We start from the raw sequence: 17,865 nt of genomic DNA, 5'->3' as shown, positions 1-17,865 counted from the left end.
ACGCTTCCAGATCTGGGGCAGAGGAGTTTCGGACGTAATTGTTGAGACATAAGATGCCCAACATTCACGTTTAGCCATACGGATGGCCCTACTGGCCACTGCACTCGCTTTCCGAAAGAAAAGAAAAGAATCGGCCGTCTGCCGACTGCGGTGCCTCTTCCAGGCTGCACGCTTACAGCGGACAGCCCAAGCACAGTCCGCATTCCATCAGGGAACGCACTTCCGTGGACCCCGAGAGGAAGAGCGAGGAATAGAGCGGAGGACAGCGTCGAAGACAGTGTCATGAAAAAGGAGGAGAGCGCGAGGGAGAGGCAGAAGGGAGAGGTCAGAGAGAGCAGCACTGAGGGTAAATAGGTTCCAGTCTGCTTTAGCAAACTGCCACCTAGGAAAAGAGAGGGAAGGGCGAAACGAGAAAAAGGAAACAAGGATAGGGAAATGATCAGCGCCATGGAGGTCATCAAGAACCTGCCACGTGAAATCTAAGTAAAGAGAAGAAGAGCAAAGAGAAAGATCAAGACAGGAAAGGGTGCAAGTTCGAGAGTCCAAATGAGTGGGCTCACCAGAATTCAGAAGAGACAGGGAAGAAGAGAGGAGAAACGGCTTAAGAAGGCGACCCCGTGTATTCATCAGAACATCACCCCAAAGAGAATGACGACAGTTGAAGTCACCCAGCAGGAGCACAGGCTCCGGCAAGGAGTCCAAGAGGTGTTTCAAATCAGGAAGAGAAAGCGGGACACTCGGGGGGAGATAAATGGAACAAACTGTGTACCATTTCCCCACAAAGATACGAGCAGCAAAACAATGGAGAGGCAAAGGAAAAAGTAAAGGAACAAAGGGAACATCAGCGCGGATCAAGAGAGCAGAAGAATTAGGAGCCCCAGCAACGGCTGGGAGGGGGGGGGAGAGAAAGGAATAGCCACGAAAACGACCAGGACGAGCACCAAGCATCGGCTCCTGGAGACAGACACAAAGGGGCGAAAACTGCGAAATCAGAAGTTGGAGTTCGAGGAAATTGGCGTAATAACCTCGAACGTTCCATTGAAGAATAGAAATCGACGAGAAGGGGAAAGGACAACAACAGAGAACAAGGAAGAAACAAAGGCGAAAGAGCAACACAGCACGTTAAAGAATATCAGGGTCGGGATCAGGGTCAGCAAAGTCAGGGTTAGGGGGCATGGGTAAACTGAGCAAAGACGGAGGGAAGGAAGCGGGAGAACAGACCAGAGGTGGGCGGGCGGGGTCCGGAGGAGGAGGAAGAGGAGGAGACAACGAAGAGGAGCAGTCAAGGACAGCAGCAGGAAGAGGGGGAGTAGAAAGAGGGGAGCGCACCTCAGCAAGAGCAGCAACCGTAAGGGAAGCAGGGGCAAAGAAACTTCCATAGCAGGAACAGGGGGCGCAAGCACAGAAATGGGAGGGGAAGGAGCAACAGAGCCAGAAGTAGGGGCCAAGGAAGAAAGCGAAGCCTTCTTACCTGACGGGGAGGAGGAAGGAGAGGAGCCAGGCTTACGCTTCTGACTTAAAGAGACCAGTGTCCCAGCAACTACGTACCGGGCAACAGATTCCAGTGTCTCAACAGAAGCTGAACGAGAGCACACACGACGGCCGTTAGAAGAGCGATGGACATCCGCCTGCACCGACAGGCGGCAGGGAGAGCCAATAGATGGAGGAAGAGGATGGGAAGAAGGATCGGAGGGAGACGAGGAAGAAGACACAGGAGACACGACAGACCGGGTAGAAAGAAGGGGAACCCCAGACAGAGGACCAGGAGGGGGACCCTTCGGGACAGAACTCAAAGGAACAGAGGAGGGGGCAGTGGGCATATCAGGGTCCAGGGCCCGGAAACGGTTGTGAGTCTGAGGAAGGAGGGAAGAACGAGGAGAGGAAGAGCGTAACACGCGAGCATAAAAGACGTTAGCATAAGGCGGGAGCTGGCGAACCTGGCGCCTCACCTCAGGAAAAGATAAACGCTCCCGGTGCTTCAAGTTGAGGACGGCCGCCTCAAGCTTGTAATGGATACAGGCACGGGAGAAGGTAGGATGGGCCTCACCGCAGTTGAGGCAGCGAGCTTGGGGAGAAGTGCACTCCGACTTAGAGTGACCTTCACCCCCACACAAAGGACAGAGAGAGACAGTCCCAGAGCAGTGGAGGGCACCATGCCCAAACCTCCAGCACTTGTTACACAGCCGAGGAGAAGGAATATACTCCTGGACAGAGCACCTAGCACCAGCAAAGAATGACAGAGGATGGAAGGGTCCTACCATCAAAGGTGATCTTCACAACCTGAAGGGGTTGACGGCGACGACCACGAGGGGGACGAGTAAACGAGTCAACCTGGAGGACAGAATGGCCTTGGGCATCAAGGATATGCCGAATATCATCGTGGCAATCCTGCAGATTCCGAACACCGGTTGCAACATGGAGCGGGAGAAGAATAGTGCCAACCCTGGCATTCATCTGAACATTATTGGAGACCCAAACAGGGATCTCGCCAAGGCAGGATAAGGCAGCCAAGCGGGAAGCTGCATCCCGAGAAGGAGCAGCAATGACACGTGTACCGAGAGGAGTGGGGTTGAAGGTAAGAAACGCATCCACGGAATCAACAAGATGCCGATGGAGGGAGAAATCGTCAGGAGGCGCAGAATCAAGAGGGAGGAGATCAAAGTATTTGGCCCATGAAGCGGGACCAAACAAAGCCTGATACGCGGCAGTACGGGAAGGAATCAAGCGAGTGCAGCCGGGGCGCGAACGGCGTTGAGAACCCCCAGAGAGAGGGGTTAAAAGGCGCAGTAGTCACAACGAGAGACTTAGCCGCACCAGGGGACGAAGTGGTCACCACTGGGGGCTGGAGGCTCGACCCAACCACAGAGGAGGGAGGGGAGCTGGGGGAAGAAGTCAGGACGGTCAAAGGAGGAGCAAGGTCGGGGCCCAACGCAGCAGGAGCTACAGAGCCTGGTCTTCCAATACAGGCCGACTCGGGGGCTTGGTCGCCCACCCCACGAGCCTGAGAGGGTACAACGGAAACATTTATCGACATAGAGACGAAGAGAAAGAAATTCATCCACGAATGTGCGCCATACCCACCATGGAGCCACAATTAGAGGCAGAACACCCAACAGGAAGCTATCGCCGATCATGCCGGGGCCCCCTAGGGGTGCATCGTGAGTATACACCCCACAAACGCCACCTTAAGAACCGTCAGTCCGTCGAGATCGGGTTCAGCGACGAAAGGGGGATTGACAATAAAAGGTTCCCCTCGCTCGAGACATCGGGTACAACAGTTCTACGGGTGCAAGAGTATGCCTCCTCAAGCACCCGGGCGTCAAAATAGAAGAAGTCCAAAGAAAGATCCAAAACAAGCAAAAGGTCGGCAGGAAACGACAAGCAGATAGAAGAAAAGGGGGGGGAGAAAAACGAAACAAAAGGAAAAGGTGCTCAGGACAATTGGAGAGGACGGCAGCAGGAGCACAAGGCTAGAAAAGGACAGACGACTGCCCCAAGGAGCATCACACTCCGGCAGCCACCCACTAAGCCCCCCTCACGGCATCAACGAGCTGAGCGGGGAGGGGGCTCGATATTTCTTAAGGAAATTGATTTATTTCATAATTTTACTACAGTAAACAACCAAAGTGAATTTTTTTAATTATCAGGGGAAAGTGCCAAGCCACTCCGACTTTATAGTACTTGCAAGAGGTCAAGATAAAGATTTAGGATGGGACGAGGAGAAGAAATGGTGCCCAACCTCAAAGACGGTCGGGGACTGAGCGCCAACCTGCATGAAGCGAGACCGTCGCTCTACCATCCACCCCAATTGGTTGAGTAACCAAAGTGCAAGTTACAGCATTCCTCTGTTATATAATCATTATAGATCATAGGGATACTACTTACACCTATAGTCTTAACTCCTGTACTGTGTACGTGCACTGTGGACCTGCTTGGTATAGGCTGTGGACCAGCTGGGTATAGCCTGTGGACCTGCTGGGTATAGGCTGTGGACCTGCTGGGTATAGGCTGTGGACCTGCTGGGTATAGGCTGTGGACCCGCTGGGTATAGGCTGTGGACCCGCTGGGTATAGGCTGTGGACCTGCTGGGTATAGCCTGTGGACCTGCTGGGTATAGGCTGTGGACCTGCTGGGTATAGGCTGTGGACCTGCTGGGTATAGCCTGTGGACCTGCTGGGTATAGGCTGTGGATCTGCTGTGTAACGGGGGGGGGGGAAAATAGCTCTATCTTGTTCATTATTCCACCCCCCCCCCCCCCCGAGTTAACTAACGAGGCCGGGGGAAACAGCTCTCTCTAGTCCGTTATCCCGTCCCCAGTTAGCTAACTATTCTAGGCACCTCCAGAGTTCCTAAGGCAGCCTCTCTCGTTCAACACCTTGTAACCTAGGTATTTGACTACCTAGGTGCTAAGACTACAAGGTGCCGTAACTTGATCAGTTACCCGAAAACTCTAGAGAGAACTCTAGAACACATTTCACTGCCACAAACGTATAAGAGAAAACGAAAGGAAAGAAATGAATAGTGAAGTAATTAGTGAGGGTTTGGGGTGAGAGGTAGAGAGGTGGGAGGAGCGAGGTGTGTCATTAGTTGAAAGTGAGAGTTTAGAGAGGGGTGGAGGGAGAGGTGTAGATAGGTAGAAATAGAAGAGTAGATAGTTGAAGTAGAAGAGTTGATAGTAGAAGACGAAATGCTGCCACCATCCATTCAAGACCATTACATACAAGACAAGGAATGGAACTTGTCTGTCCTGGGTAGACCGATGTTGGTGGGACAGACTGGAGTCGTTGTTGCTCCTCTTCCATCTTTACTGGGTCGTCTGGGGTTGTCTGCAGAACGACCTGGGGTCCGTCCGTCTTGGGGTCCACTGGTCCGTCCGTCCTGGGGTCCACTGGATATACCATTTTAACCGACCGAGAGGGCTGCATCTTGGGGGTCCCCTGGGGTGATGGTGGTGGTGGTGGTGATAAACGCCCGTGAGTGTGGTACACAGCAGCCGTCTCCCTCTCCTGCATGTGTGCGTCTCTCCTCTGGCTCCGACCTGTGAATGAACATAAAGGCAACAATACTGTGTTCCCAAAATGTTGTGTGACCCTGTAGTTTGTATAGGGTTCACACAGTCCAGTCATAATGCTCTCCTCCTGGCAACGACTACACTTAAATTTTAAAATAATCCAATTGACACTGAATGAAATTGACTTGGTGGAACATAAAACAGTAACAGAATAAAGTTAGAGAAGAGAGAATAAGGTCGTCACTACTTTTAACTTGTCACCTAAACCAATCTCCACAAAAAAAATATCAATACTAATAGGCAAAACACTAGCCTAACTTAACTGTACCGTTCTTAATCTTAAGTACTTAAACAGCCGTTACTCCCACCCTTAACCTACAGACACCTACGTGACCCAGAGTGTTTCCCTCGCTTCTCCGCGGGTCCACAACTCCAAACTTTTGCCACCCCTGTGACCAGACTATCTAACATCGAGCGTCCCCAACGTGAAGTCTACTGACATACTAAGCTTCACCTTAGCATGCTGTACAATACCAGTACACCTCGGGTTATTGCGTTCAAATGGAGTAAAACAGTCGATCGCAATAATCTGAGCAGAACCACCACTTAAAACTACTTAAGAACTACATCTGCCACTCCCCAACTGACCTGGGGATCAGCGGAGGCTGGATGTCCCCCTGGGACATGCGAGGTCACCTGTCACACTCAGCTGACCTCCACTACCAACAACCGGTAAGTTCCCAAATCACCAAATCTTATCACCAACATAAATCACTACACACGCAAGTTCTGGTGAACATTCCCTGAACACCACAAAACTCACAAAATCACTAAACCACAAGGCCCGAGAATCACTATCTCCTAACCTGAAAAACTCGCTAACTCGCGAATATTAAACACCTGTCAAGATCTCTCTGATAGCGCCTGAGCGGCAAAAGACACGTGGGACTGAACAATTAGCTATCTGGGGACGGGATAACAGACTAGAGAGAGCTGTTTCCCCCGGCTTCGTTAGTTAACTGGGGGGTGGAATAATAGACAAGATAGAGCTGTTTCCCCCACCCCCCGTTACAACTGGGTATAGGCTGTGGACCTGCTGGGTATAGGCTGTGGACCTGCTGGGTATAGGCTGTGGACCTGCTGGGTGTAGGCTGCGGACCTGCTGGGTATAGGCTGTGGACCTGCTGGGTATAGCCTGTGGACCTGCTGGGTATAGGCTGTGGACCTGCTGGGTATAGGCTGTGGACCTGCTGGGTATAGGCTGTGGACCTGCTGGGTATAGGCTGTGCTGAGCCTGGTCAAACTCTTTGTTCTCTACTTCACATAATCCTTATACCATGTTTACCTGGTCATAATTTGTACATTATATTGTACCTGGTCATAACCATTATCCTGCCGTCTACCTGGTCATAGTTTGTGTCCTGTATTGTACCTGGACATAACCCTTGGCCAGTACTCTACTTGGACATAACTCTTGGCCCGTACTCTACCTGGACATAACCCTTGGCCAGTACTCTACCTGGACATAACTCTTGGCCCGTACTCTACCTGGACATAACTCTTGACCAGTACTCTACCTGGACATAACCCTTGGCCAGTACTCTACCTGGACATAACCCTTGGCCAGTACTCTACCTGGATATAACCTTTGGCCAGTACTCTACCTGGACATAACTCTTGGCCAGTACTCTACCTGGACATAACTCTTGGCCCGTACACTGCCTGGACGTAACCCTTGGCCAGTACTCTACCTGGCCATAACCCTTGGCCAGTACTCTACCTGGCCATAACCCTTGGCCAGTACTCTACCTGGACATAACCCTTGGGCAGTACTCTACCTGGACATAACCCTTGGCCCGTACTCTACCTGGACATAACCCTTGGCCAGTACTCTACCTGGACATAACCCTTGGCCCGTACTCTACCTGGACATAACCCTTGGCCCGTACTCTACCTGAACATAACCCTTGGCCAGTACTCTACCTGGACATAACCCTTGGCTAGTACTCTACCTGGACATAACCCTTGGCTCGTACTCTACCTGGACATAACCCTTGGCCAGTACTCTACCTGGACATAACCCATGGTCAGTACTCTACCTGGACATAACCCTTGGCCGGTACTCTACCTGGACGTAACCCTTGGCCCGTGTTGCACCAGTTCACATACCTGGGACTCAGAATATAATACACGGCCGACCTGCGCGGCTCGCAATCAATTCTGACAACTCCCAGATTGATCTCGGGTATATTGCTTCTCCCCTGACTGTCTCACCCGGGACACGGCGGGCTGTGTAAAGGTGAGAGAGAGAGAGAGAGAGAGAGAGAGAGAGAGAGAGAGAGAGAGAGAGAGAGAGAGAGAGAGATGCCTCACCCTATCACGAACACATAACTTGACACCTTACGAAGCCCAAGGAATGCGAGGCTTCCTAATAAGTATCACCTTTCAACAACATTCCATTAGTTTCAACATTCCATTCCATTATCAACATTCTATTAGTTAGCAAACACAAACAAAAATGTTTTCTTAATCAACTAGTGATAACCAAATGATTAAAACTTGACTGCAGAACAGTTGCTAACGCTCATCAATTATTTGTCTTCAATGACCCTGAGAGAGTAATGTGGGTAACGAAACGGTCTTTAATATCCAAAAAAAGGCTTTGATAACTTTTCCCATCAAAGAATTCTTTCGGAAGTAAAGTGTATTGTCTTAAAGTTTAACGAGAGCGGTAAGTGAGATGGCGGGAAAGTTGTCCATGAGGCCGTAAACTATGGAGAGCCTCTACAAGAATGACATCAGAATAAGAAAGTTTAACTTATGGAGATTATTTAATAAATTGTTTACTACATGAAGATTACTTGCTTAACATAAAATTATTGATTTGTTCAACATAAAATCACCTCACAATTTACGGATCTCACTTTGCAAGCTGACTTTTGCAACTTACTAAATTGGCCTAATAAACATTAAATGAAAATATGAAAGGAATTCTTCAGGTATATTCTAGTCTATTGCAGAAGACGTATTGCCACTAGGCTTGGATGAAACGCTGCAATGTGCCTACTGAACCATGCAAGGGGGGGAGGATGTCAGTAGGCCTACGCCCAGTCGAGGCAGAAACTGGGCAATAGGCAATAGTAACGAGGCAATAGGCACTGGACCTATTGTTCTAGGCAAGGCGAGAACACCTCAGAACAGGTAATGGAACAAGCAACGTAAGAACACCGTAAAAGACCTACTGGCCTAAGTTAGGCCCGAACCCTGAATTTGGCCTACTAGTCCGAAGGCTTAATCATCTAGTCGACACAAGTCCTACAGATAAACTGTTATTTTGGATCTTTAAATCGTATTTTTAAAACTTACTCATTTTATTATATTATGGAATTACCCCAATTTCACAAGTAAATATCAAGTTTAAAAGTTTAGGATACAATTCAGAATTTCGAACCATTTAAATATCCACCCTAGAAATTAAGGCCAATTGCAAAATTTCATTTATTGACTCCTTGATTTATTCTAAGTTCTAAACTATTTATGATAAATATTATTATTACCTTTTTTTTTAGTTTCAGCTACTCGGGAGCAATGCCCCTCCCCCCATCAACACGGGCTATGGTGAGCCCATAATCTATATTTTAATACCTTGTTGGTTTTGTTCTTGGTACAGATTCAGCCACTCAGAACAAAAGTTCAAAGTAGCACGGGCTATGGTGAACCCCGTATTGGACTTGTTCTTTTAGTCCTCTCATTAGTACCTTAATATATATAAATCTTAGCTATTGATCTGTCTACAAGTTACTTAATATGGAAATTAATATGGTACATTATTATATAATATTATACATATATAATATTATATATATTTAATATATATATAATATATATTATTATACATTATCACCCAATATATACTACCACCCAAAACGGGGGTGGTAGGAGAAGCGAACACTCTTACGTATTCAGAGTTAAATGGCAAGTTTATCCCTGAATGCTCTGTGTTCCCTTCTCTGAGGCTGTGGGTCCCTATAATTGCACCAAAGGTGATACCCCCTAAATATATTATATATATATAATAATATATAAAATATTATATATATATTATATATACGTATATTATATATAATATTACATATATATTATATATATATATATATATATATATATATATATATATATATATATATATATATATATATATATATATATATATATATATATATGTCGTACCTAGTAGCCAGAACTCTCTTCTCAGCCTACTATTCAAGGCCCGATTTGCCTAATAAGCCAAGTTTTCCTGAATTAATATATTTACTATAGTTTTTTTCTTATGAAATGATAAAGCAACCCTTTTCTCTATGTATGAGGTCAATTTTTTTTATTGGAGTTAAAATTAACGTAGATATATGACCGAACCTAACCAACCCTACCTAACCTAACCTAACCTATATTTATAGGTAAGGATAGGTTAGGTAGCCAAAAAAAGCTAGGTTAGGTTAGGTTAGGTAGGTTAGGTAGACGAAAAAACATTAATTCATGAAAACTTGGCTTATTAGGCAAATCGGGCCTTGAATAGTAGGCTGAGAAGTGCGTTCTGGCTATTAGGTACGACATATATATATATATATATATATATATATATATATATATATATATATATATATATATATATATATATATATATATATATATATATGTCGTACCTAGTAGCCAGAACGCACTTCTCAGCCTACTATGCAAGGCCCGATTTGCCTAATAAGCCAAGTTTTCCTGAATTAACATATTTTCTCTAATTTTTTTCTTGTGAAATGATAAAGCTACCCATTTCATTATGTATGAGGTCAATTTTGTTTTATTGTAGTTAAAATTAACGTAGATATATGACCGAACCTAACCAACCCTACCTAACCTAACCTAACCTATCTTTATAGGTTAGGTTGGGTTAGGTAACCGAAAAAGGTAGGTTAGGTTAGGTTAGGTAGGTTAGGTCGTCGAAAAAACATTAATTCATGAAAACTTGGCTTATTAGGCAAATTGGGCCTTGCATAGTAGGCTGAGAAGTGCGTTCTGGCTACTAGGTACGACATATATATATATATATATATATATATATATATATATATATATATATATATATATATATATATATACATATATATATATATATATATATATATATATATATATATATATATATATATATATATATATATATATATATATATATATATATATGTTGTACCGAGTAGCCAGAACGTCGTACTCAGCCTACTATGCAAGGCTTGATTTGCCTAATAGGCCAAGTTTTCCTGAATTATTATATTTTCTCTATTTTTTTCTTATGAAATGATAAAGCTACCCATTTCATTATGTATGAGGTCAATTTTTTTTTATTGGAGTTAAAATTAACGTAGATATATGACCGAACCTAACCAACCCTACCTAACCTAACCTAACCTATCTTTATAGATTAGGTTAGGTTAGGTAGCCGAAAAAGTTAGGTTAGGTTAGGTAAGGTAGGTTAAGTAGTCGAAAAACAATTCATGAAAACTTGGCTTATTAGGCAAATCGGGCCTTGCATAGTAGGCTGAGAAGGGCATTCTGACTACTAATATATATATATATATATATATATATATATATATATATATATATATTTGTATATTTTGGTAGCAGTCTTTCCTGTAGACATATATTATTAAATATGACCGAAAAAGTAAGATTAATAATTCTAACACGAATTTTCTCAATCTTTCGTACATTTCTTTTCACTGTTGGAGGTAATTAAAAAATCAATTCTCCAAAATTCATTTTTATTTCTAGTCTGACGCGACACTTGAGCGCGTTTCGTAAAACTTATTACATTTTCAAAGACTTTACACATACACAACTGAATAGAACTTACATATCTCCGATTTGTTTATATCTACATTTGAGTGAGGTGGATGGGGTGAGGTGGTATTTAATAAGGTATTAATTTCATCAACACATGACAAAACACGAAACAATGGGTATTGAAATGGAAGTGATTGTAGAAAGCCTATTGGTCCATATTTATTGATGCTTCTATATTGGAGCGGAGTCTTGAGGTGGGTAGAATATAGTTGTGCATTAATTGGCTGTTGATTGCTGGTGTTGACTTCTTAATGTGCAGTGCCTCGCAAACGTCAAGCCGTCTGCTATCGCTGTATCTATCGATGATTTCTGTGTTGTTTACTAGGATTTCTCTGGCGATGGTTTGGTTGTGGGAAGAGATTCCCAGCAAACACAAATCATCTAGAAAACGTTCGTCTATCTCTTCCCATAGGCGTGGGAATGATTTGCATTGAGAATGGTGCAGGAGAGCTTTTGAGAAACTTTTAATCAAAAAATCCTAACACAAAGGTTTTATAATAAATTGTTTTTCTACAACTATTTTGTTCCTAATGTATTACAAATAGTTTTTAAATGTTTAAATATAAAATTTATGGTGTTTTTTTTTTGTAAAATTCATTAATAAATAGTTAATGATATTTATTGGCTCAGTGAAACGTTCAAAATCCATTTAGTTATAATATGATCAGAAAAAAGTAGTTTTCCAAATTTTCTAAAAATCGCTCTTTTTAACACAATTTGACTCCTTATGCTTTCCACTAAACACTAATATCATGTTTAAATATATAATTTATGCATTATTCCCTAAGATAATTTATATAAATTATAAAAGTTGCTGGAAAGTGGTGTGAAAGAATCTGAAAACGTTTTGTTGTCTTATATTGGCGTGTTCTTATTAACTAGAGTGAGTAAGAGTGAGCGAGAGTGAGTAAGAGTGACTGAAGGTGAGTGAGAGTGTAAGTGTGAGTAAGAGTGAGTGAGAGTGAGTAAAAGTAAGAGTGAGTGAGAGTAAGAGTGAGTGAGAGGTAGAGTGACAGAGTAAGAGTGATTGATAGTAAGGGTGAGTATGAGAGTAAGAGTGATTGAGAGTTAGAGTGAGAGTAAGAGTGATTGAGAGTTAGTGAGAGTAAGAGTGATTGAGAGTAAGAGTGATTGAGAGTAGGAGTGATTGAGAGTAAGAGTGATTGGGAGTAAGAGTGATTGGGAGTAAGAGTGATTGGGAGTAGGAGTAAGAGTGAGAGTAGGAGTAAGAATGAGAATATGAGTGATTGAGAGTAAGAATGAGAGTAAGAGTGATTGAGAGTAGGAGTGATTGGGAGTAGGAGTGATTGGGAGTAAGAGTGATTGAGAGTAAGAGTGATTGAGAGTATGAGAGTAGGAGTGAGTATGAATGGGTAAGGGTGACTGAGAGTGAGTAAGAGTGACAGAGAGTAAGAGTGAGTATGAGAGTAAGAGTGAGTATGAGAGTAAGAGTGAGTATGAGAGTAAGAGTGAGTATGAGAGTAAGAGTGAGTATGAGAGTAAGAGTGAGTATGAGAGTAAGAGTGAGTATGAGAGTAAGAGTGAGTATGAGAGTAAGAGTGAGTATGAGAGTAAGAGTGAGTATGAGAGTGAGTAAGAGTGATTGAGAGTTAGTGAGAGTAAGAGTGATTGAGAGTAAGAGTGATTGAGAGTAAGAGTGATTGAGAGTAAGAGTGATTGGGAGTAAGAGTGATTGGGAGTAAGAGTGATTGGGAGTAGGAGTAAGAGTGAGAGTAGGAGTAAGAGTGAGAGTAGGAGTAAGAATGAGAGTAAGAGTGATTGAGAGTAAGAGTGATTGGGAATAAGAGTAAGAGTGAGAGTAAGAGTAAGAATGAGAATAAGAGTGATTGAGAGTAGGAGTGATTGGGAGTAAGAGTGATTGAGAGTAAGAGTGATTGAGAGTAGGAGTGATTGAGAGTAAGAGTATGAGAGTAAGAGTGAGTATGAATGGGTAAGGGTGACTGAGAGTGAGTAAGAGTGACAGAGAGTAAGAGTGACAGAGAGTAAGAGTGAGTATGAGAGTAAGAGTGACAGAGAGTAAGAGTGAGTATGAGAGTAAGAGTGAGTATGAGAGTAAGAGTGAGTATGAGAGTGAGTAAGGATGACTGAGAGTAAGAGTGAGTAATAGTGCGTAAGAGTGATTGAGAGTAAGAGTGAGTAATAGTGCGTAAGAGTGATTGAGAGTGAGAGTGATTATGAGAGAGTTAAGAGTGTGAGGTGTGAGAGGGTAACTGGCCAGGGAAGCAGGATGTGTGGTCACAGATAGGCCTAGGCCTAGGCCTCGTGATCTCTAATGTTGGTTTTTATATATATGTTGAATTTTTTGTCCTGTTTCAAATTATAATTATTTAGCAGGAATGTAATAAGATATTGCACAGTATTAATGTGACAATAATATATTCATTATTTCCTTGATAATCAAACTTGTTGTTCAAAGATAATATACAATCTTTGAAGGAAACATTTTGAAAGGGCGGGCTGGCAACACTGGGCTGGTGGTGAGAGAGACATGGTTAGTTGTGCTCAGACATTCAGTGGTGAAGGGTGTGTCCCAGCTGGCCGCCACCAGCCGCCACCCACCGCCACCCGCCGCCACTACCCACCACCACCAGCCGCCACCCACCACCGCCACCCGCCACCAGCTGCCACCACCCACCACCAGCCACCATCAGCTGCCACCGCCACCAGCCGCCACCACCACCAGCCGCCACCACCGCCCGCCACCAGCTGCCACCACCACCAGCCGCCACCACCGCCCGCCATCAGCCGCCACCACCGCCCGCCATCAGCCGCCACCGCCCGTTGCCACAGTCGCCACCGCCAGCCGCCACCCGCCACCACCAGCCGCCATCACCGCCACCACTAGCCGCCATCACCGCCACCACCAGCCGCCATCACCGCCACCACTAGCCGCCATCACCGCCACCACCGCCACCAGCTGCCACTGCGCACCACCAGCCGCCACCACCAGCCGCCACCACCAGCCGCCACCACCGCCACCACCTGCCACCAGCCGCCACCACCGCCCGCTATCAGCCGTCACCGCCCGTTGCCACAGTCGCCACCGCCAGCAGCCACCGCCAGCCGCCACCAGCCCCCACCACCGCCGATCGCCACCACCCATCACAGCCGCCGCCGCCCGCCACCGCCCGCCACCGCCCACCACCACCCACCACTACCGCCCGCCACCACCACCACCGCCGCCACTGTCCGCCACCGCCAGACACAGCCGCCAGTGTCCGCCACCGCCGCCACTGTCCGCCACCACCGCCAGTGTCCGCCACCGCCGCCACTGTCCGCTCGCCACCACTGTCCGCCACCGCCACCACTGTCCGCGACCGCCACCACTGTCCGCCACCGCCACCACTGTCCGCCACCGCCACCACTGTCCGCCCGCCGCCACTGTCCGCCCGCCGCCACCACTGTCCGCCCACCGCCACCACTGTCCGCCCGCTGCCACTGTCCGCCCGCCGCCACTGTCCGCCACAGCCGCCACTGTCCGCCACAGCTGCCACTGTCCGCCACAGCCGCCACTGTCCGCTCGCCGCCACCACTGTCCGCCCGCCGCCACCACTGTCCGCCACCGCCACCACTGTCCGCCACCGCCACCACTGTCCGCCACCGCCACCGCCACCACTGTCCGCCCGCCGCCGCCACTGTCCGCCTGCCGCCGCCACTGTCTGCCCGCCGCCACTGTCCGCCACCGCCGCCACTGTCTGCCACAGCCGCCACTGTCCGCCCGCCGCCACTATCCGCCACAGCCGCCACTGTCCGCCCGCCACCACTGTCCGCCACCGCCACCACTCTCCGCCAACGCCACCACTCTCCGCCACCGCCGCCACTGTCTGCCGGCCGCCACTGTCCGCCACCGCCGCCAATGTCCGCCACAGCCGCCACTGTCCGCCCGCCACCACTGTCCGCCACCGCCACCACTGTCCACCACCGCCACCACTGTCCGCCACCGCCACCACTGTCCGCCACCGCCACCACTGTCCGCCATCGCCGCCACTGTCCGCCCGCCGCCACTGTCCGCCACAGCCGCCACTGTCCGCCCACCGCCACTGTCCGCCACCGCCGCCACTGTCCGCCACCGCCACCACTGTCCGCCACCGCCACCACTGTCCACCACCGCCACCACTCTCCGCCACCGCCACCACTGTCCGCCACCGCCGCCACTGTCCGCCTGCCGCCACTGTCCGCCACCGCCGCCAATGTCCGCCACAGCCGCCACTGTCCGCCCGCCGCCACTATCCGCCACCGCCGCCACTGTCTGCCCGCCACCACTGTCCACCACCGCCACCACTGTCCGCCACCGCCACCACTGTCCGCCACCGCCAACACTGTCCGCCACCGCCACCACTGTCCGCCCGCCGCCGCCACTGTCCGCCCGCCGCCACTGTCCGCATGCCGCCACTGTCCACCACCGCCGCCACTGTCCGCCACAGCCGCCACTGTCCGTCCGCTGCCACTATCCGCCACCGCCACCACTGTCCGCCCGCCGCCACTGTCCGCCCGCGCCACTGTCCACCACCTCCGCCCGCCGCCACTGTCCACCACCGCCGCCACTGTCCGCCCGCCGCCACTATCCGCCACCGCCGCCACTGTCAACCACCGCCGCCACAGCCGCCACAGCCGCCACTGTCCGCCACAGCCGCCACTGTCCGCCCTCCACTACTGTCCGCCCGCCGCCACTATCAGCCACTGCTGCCACTGTCCGCCACAGCCGCCACTGTCCACCGTACAGCCTCCCCTCTCTCCGTTAGTAAATAATTATAATTGTTAGTAAATAATAAAAGAAATATAAATTATTAGATTTTTTTTACCCTTAAATTGGTTTTAATATTTAAATTGAAAATAATAATATAATATAAAATAAAATATAATAAAAATAATATAATATAAAATAAAATATAATAAAAATAATATAATATAAAATAAAATATAATAAAAATAATATAATATAAAATAATATAATTTAATTTCAAGAAATTTAACTTTAAACACAAAGATGTGAAAAGGGTTCAGATTATAGGCTCAAACCTTTCATAAGAGATTCATATTGGTTTATGAATGGATTATGAATGATTCATGTTAGGATTGTAAAGTTGCCACAACATCTCAAATTAGTGTTAGATACGTAGGTTTTGGTTATAAGTTTTGGAAACCTATTTAAGTCCACACACTAATCCGTATCTGATACGATAAAACAAACGTTTCCAATCCTTTCAAATACTTTCCAGATATGTTGTGGCAGAAATGTATAATTTCTATATTATTTCTAAATCATATCTATATCATATCTAAATCATATCAAAATCGTATCAAAATCATTAGAGATTCATTATACATCTTGATCCTAGATGACAATGCCACTAGGATCACGTACACCATAGGGGGCTCTATAGTTGCCTACGTGACTTTGTGCATGATCTCTCAAGGATCCAGAAGCTTCTAGAAGGATTTCTTAATTAAGAAAACTTTTGAAACATGATTCGATTTCCGGTAGGAGAATATATATCGAATCCTTAATAAGAATCAGTAGTGCTAGCAAGTACTACTTATAATCTTTAAATCCTATATCTAATTATATTATAATCACATCTTATCTCAATCATATGTCTAGACAGTAAAAATAATCAATCAATATTCATTGAAAGCTACCCCCTCTCAAGGGAGAGAGAGGGGCACCACGGGAACAAGAAGCGCCCACCACACCCTGCGGCGATAACGCGTTTGTTTACAAAGGATGAACAAGTGATAGTGCCTTGCTAACATTACTTAGCTCAGGACACCTTATCGAATTATCTTTATCACCAGTGAACACTCTCTAGAACTGGCAGAGTACCTGGACAATTTATCTACAAGGAAAATTCCAAGAATATTTATATCTATATAAGTGTAGAGTGGAGTACACAGTGACTCTTGTCTCCACCTTCACCATCAACTATCATCCTTCTGCAACACATTTAAAGAAAAATCACATAGCAACACTAAAAGAACAATCTACAGCAAAGCTGTTATATAAAATATCGTGCCTAAACTCGACAAGGAAGAGTTATCCAGTCTGGCACACTGTCAGACAGGCACCCGGCAGGCAGAGAATTATATTGAATGTTATTACATTAGTGTATTAATTGGCCAATTGTATGCTTGTATGACTTTAAGGGTTATAAAGCGAGGCAACGCCTCATATTTCAGTAAGTTTATTAATATTGTAGTGCAGCAGTTGAATCTTTAAGCACAAAACCTCATGAGTGTCCATTGTGTGGGAAAAGATTCAGTCAGGCTGACTGTACCTCATCATATAAATTGAATATAAATACATCTGCATATATACTTGAATATATAAATTAAGTTAACAACTGCTTGCTTAGTTATTTTTAAGTTATCATATAAGTTCATTTAATTGAATATAGTTTCTAGTACTTAGTTAACAGTATTTAGACTACATTTAAGGTTATTTAACATACTTATACAATTTAAATTATTGTATATAGTATAAGAATATATTGACTGTTAATAGTTATGGTGCTACGCTAGACTATGTACTTGTTTGAATCTCTGATTTGAGCAGAACCAGTTTTCAGCATAGAACTGAATTTATTAAATCTTATCCTTGTATAATATACAAGCTAATGTGAGATACCTGTCGGCAGGTGGACTGTGGATCTTCAATCAACCTATCAACCAATTTACCCCACCTGCCCCTTACAGCCCACAATCTGTCATTAGGAAAAGAGGAGCTAGGATTTACGACCCTAGCTAGAGATTTTAGTTGAATTAATTTGCAGACAGTAATTTTTAATTTAGTTCAGTACAAATCCCTGGTAGTACTCCTCTCATATCAATCCCAACAGGTTTTTCCCATATTTATGGTCCTTCGTACCTTGACAATTATTCTTGAACCTAGTCTAGAAATTAGATTATATTTCAAAGGCAAATACATAAAAAACGTGTTG

Source organism: Procambarus clarkii, chromosome 3 (genome assembly GCF_040958095.1).
Source record: "Procambarus clarkii isolate CNS0578487 chromosome 3, FALCON_Pclarkii_2.0, whole genome shotgun sequence".
NCBI lineage: Eukaryota > Metazoa > Arthropoda > Malacostraca > Decapoda > Cambaridae > Procambarus > Procambarus clarkii.
This window is presented reverse-complemented; position numbering follows the sequence as displayed.